This window comes from Nelumbo nucifera, chromosome 7 (assembly GCF_055504915.1).
Source record: "Nelumbo nucifera cultivar China Antique chromosome 7, China Antique-T2T, whole genome shotgun sequence".
Taxonomy (NCBI): Eukaryota; Viridiplantae; Streptophyta; class Magnoliopsida; order Proteales; family Nelumbonaceae; genus Nelumbo; species Nelumbo nucifera.
The window spans coordinates 36,271,120-36,274,965 of record NC_142655.1 but is presented as its reverse complement, the minus strand read 5'-3'; the positions used below and the strand labels follow the sequence as shown (position 1 = coordinate 36,274,965).

Genomic DNA, 3,846 nt, shown 5'->3' with positions numbered 1-3,846 from the left:
TTGTACATTTTGTTTTTTCTTTTTTAAATTAGTATATTTTATTTTTCTTTTAATAATTTATTAATTTTTAAAGAAATCAAGTCAAATCGGATTCCGAAGATCTAACTTACCGATAGGATTCCAATTCAAGTCGAGGCCTATCGGATCCGATCCGATCGGATCTGCCATGAACAGTGTTGGATCGGATTCAAATATACCCTTACGCGAATCCGATCCAATCCATTCACATCCCTAATTCTAAGTATGATTTAGTAAAACCTAACTTTTGACAAAAAAACTTCGGTCAAGAATTGTCTAACCCGAACAGTTGAACCTCAACCCATTTGACTTGGTCATCAGGTCATGGATTATACATTGAAACTTTTGAATGTCATAACTTTTCATTCAATTGTTCGATATGATTGAGGTGATATTTATGGATTTGGAATAATTTATCGATATCTATGTGTCCCAAGGGCCTGAAGAAACCTTGGCCCACTATTTTTTTTCCAATAAAAACTATTTGGCCACAAATCCAAATTTTTAGCATTATTGCTAACCCATTTGACCGAGATAGTCGAACTAGTGACATATAACCCAAAGGCATAAGTGGTTCAGCCTTTGGGTTGGTTTACAAAACACTAGCTATTTTGTCCATAGCTATTGTCCCCCAATTAAAAGATATAGATCCTGGTTTTCTTGTAGTTGTTGAAACATTCAATGCAAACAAATGTTGATGAGCTAAATATAAAATAAAATTTAACGTAACTTATAACAAACTAATAAAAAAGAAATTATATTTATGTCTTAAAAGGCAAAAACCCCAAAAGCATTGGGTTTTCCTCTTTTTCTTTCATTTTTCTTTCTATATTTTTAAACATCTTCGTCATTGAATTTAAATATTTAGTAGCTTTTTAGATAGTTTTCTTCATTTTTCTATATCTTATTATACTATTTGTGATGTCACAAGTTGACACTATTGTTATCAAGGTGGTTGAACTGTTAATTCGTGTGACCTGAAGGCAAAAGGGTTCCAGTTTTTGGTCATTTTTAAAAGAACTTGTTAGAGGTATAGCTTAAAAGAACTTGTATGGGCTTCGTTAAAAGAAATTTAAGGCAAAAGGAGTTAGGGGTATAGCTTAAGTAGGTCTAATATGAACCTGATCCAATTCAATCAAAGATTTTTCATAGGTTAGGCTTGATTTTTCAACTTTAGGCTGGGCTCAAGTAGGGAAGTTCACGGGTCAAGTTGGGTCGGGTTACTAATGTTTTTCCAACCGACCCAACCTGGTCGGGCTACCTGAAAATGAAACCGAAACCGACCCTGTGTTAAGCGAAATTAACCTGGTTGGTTTGAATCGGTTTCGGTTGGTTTCGGCTCTACGTAGTGGTGACTCAGTTGCTGTTCTTTTCTAGCTCTACATTCTCAAAGGAAACCGGCATTTCCTTAATGGGTCTCATGATGCTTGTCTGTACTCTTCCAATTACTTTGATATACTTCCCCCAATGGGGTGGAATGTTTTGTAGCCTATCTATGGATCTAGATTTTGTGGAGGGAGCAAAGTACTATTTGCTGGAGTAAGATTTCAATCTTTAGGAAACTATGTAATGGATGGATCAAACTATCAAAGCCGATCAGCTCCAACAAAAGCTAAGAAGATGCTCTCTGCTATTGTAGATAAGTAATGGTGAAATTTAAGGCAAACATTTATTCATGTACTCTTTTTTTATTCGCTGATGGGTTATCTTTAATGTTTACAACATACCTACTAATGAACTCGGTAGTGAAGGGCTCCATATAAAACTCTATCTTTATTTTAACCCTTTTTATTGTCAAACCCAAAACTTTAAGAAAAATATTTGGTTTCCTTTAATTAATGAAAAGAAATGGAGCCTTTGGATTGGTTGAAACTCTATCTTTTTTCAACCCTTAAAACCCTTGCATTGGTTGAAATTCAAGTAAAGATGCCGCAAAATTCAAAGTCTAAAGTCTGGATGGAACTCGACCAAGATCCATTGTACAAGTAGTGTAGTGTAGTGCCTTGTTTCAATTCCAATTTCCACAGAGTTTTGTGGAGGGTAACTGGTGAGTAGCCAAATTTGAGCATCAGATTCCAGACTCCAGAGCATTGCACTAGTCATTTTGTCAACCGGTGTCCACTTTCACTATAGAGATGAGAGATATATAGGTGTCCACTTACACTATAGAGAATAGAGATGAGAGATATATAGGATAGGCTATAGATGATCATTAATCATCCACAATCAATGGCTAAGTTTGTCAGAAAACAAGAACTACCGAATCCTCAATCAATGGAATTGAAATCCAGCTTTCATTTCTATCCAAACCCATTACCTAAGACAAATCTGAATTCAATTTAGGTAAAGAACAAATTATTCATGTGAAAACAAGTGTGAAGTAAGGTTTAAAAACACTCAAAAATTGAACATCATTTCAGCCATCCTATGATAAAATTTAAATGAAAAATTAATAAAAGAAGTTCATTAATCACTAATCCGAAATTGCTTGCAGCGCCATTCAAAAACTAGGTGGCCTAATGGACTTTGGAACTTCTTGTTTGGAGAAGAAATGCTGCCATGCTAATGACTCAACTGTCAAGAAACAAACAAGAAAAGTTTGTTTTAGATTGTCACATTACTTGGAAAATGAAATTTTAAATTGTAGAAAAAATAATTACAATTGTAAAGATTATTAAGTCTAACCAAAACATCAATCATCATCACTTAATTGCACTTGTTCCATTGTTCCTGAGAATTTTAAAACAAAGAAACAAATATTAGTATGTAACCAAAAAAATTATATAAGTTATATATAATATCATGAAATAAAGTTTATTCACAAGATAACAAATATTACCTAATGCAATTTCTTCATATTTTTCCACTTCATCCATAGCTTCCCGAACATTAATTGGGATTGGTTTGGACTGTAACCAATCTTGGCCATATATAAGAGCCTCCACCATTTTTTGGAGATAGTGAACTCCTAAATGAATCAAGTAAACGCCCACTTGTGTTGAATGTCGATTCTGAAGCAACTGTAGAAATTGGCATGGCCAAGACATCTCTTGTTATTTGAGAAAGTATAAGATACTTTTGAGAATTCATTTTCCACCAAATCAAAATGTCAAATGAATCACTTGACTTTTCACAACTCTCTAACAAATACCTTTCAACCTCAAATTTACTTTCTACACTTTCTTCACTTTCTAAGTGTTTTGCAAATTGAGATGCTAAGAATCTCCATGTATCCTCTTCATTATTATCAAAATCCATCTCATTAGAAGCTTTACTTGAACTTGATGCTTCATGTCCAGCATTAAAATTTGAATTGCATTCATAATCATGATAATGGTAATATAAATAATTAAGAGTTGCCTCTACTCTCTCGATCATCTCTCTAACCCTCAAACTATCATATATTTGACCAAAACAAAATTTCACATATTTTAATTTGTAACAAGGATCCAAAACAGTGGCAACATATAACAAAAAATTCAGATTTCCAAGGTTCTCCCAATATTTATCAAACTTTCGTTTCATGCGCTCTGCCATAGAACTCAAGAGACTGTCTTCACTTCTAGACAAACGAACCAACCTAGTTTGCAATGCCACAATTTCATTAGAAAATGCATTCGATGTAACATAAAGAGATCCCGAAAACCGCAATGTTACATTATAGAAAAGCTTTAGGAACTTCACAAAACATCTGGCATTGTCCCAATCATCATATTTAGGAGGCCCAACATGCTTATTCCCTCTCCCTTTTCCTCTCCTATTCCCACCTCCACTTTCCTCATTTTCATCTTCATTACCGTCTTCAAAGTATAAAAGATATCTTGGGTC

At 34.0% G+C, this 3,846-nt stretch overlaps 1 long non-coding RNA gene across 1 annotated transcript; it reads right to left on the bottom strand.

Moving 5' to 3' along the window:
• Nucleotides 1-2,341: 2,341 nt before the first annotated feature.
• Nucleotides 2,342-3,622, bottom strand: LOC148790360 (uncharacterized). The gene is made up of 3 exons (XR_016078465.1): nt 2,858-3,622; nt 2,704-2,748; nt 2,342-2,592 (listed from the first exon to the last, which is right to left on the bottom strand). It is a non-coding gene; the product is annotated as an uncharacterized LOC148790360 (long non-coding RNA).
• Between the last annotated feature and the right edge of the window lie 224 nt (nt 3,623-3,846).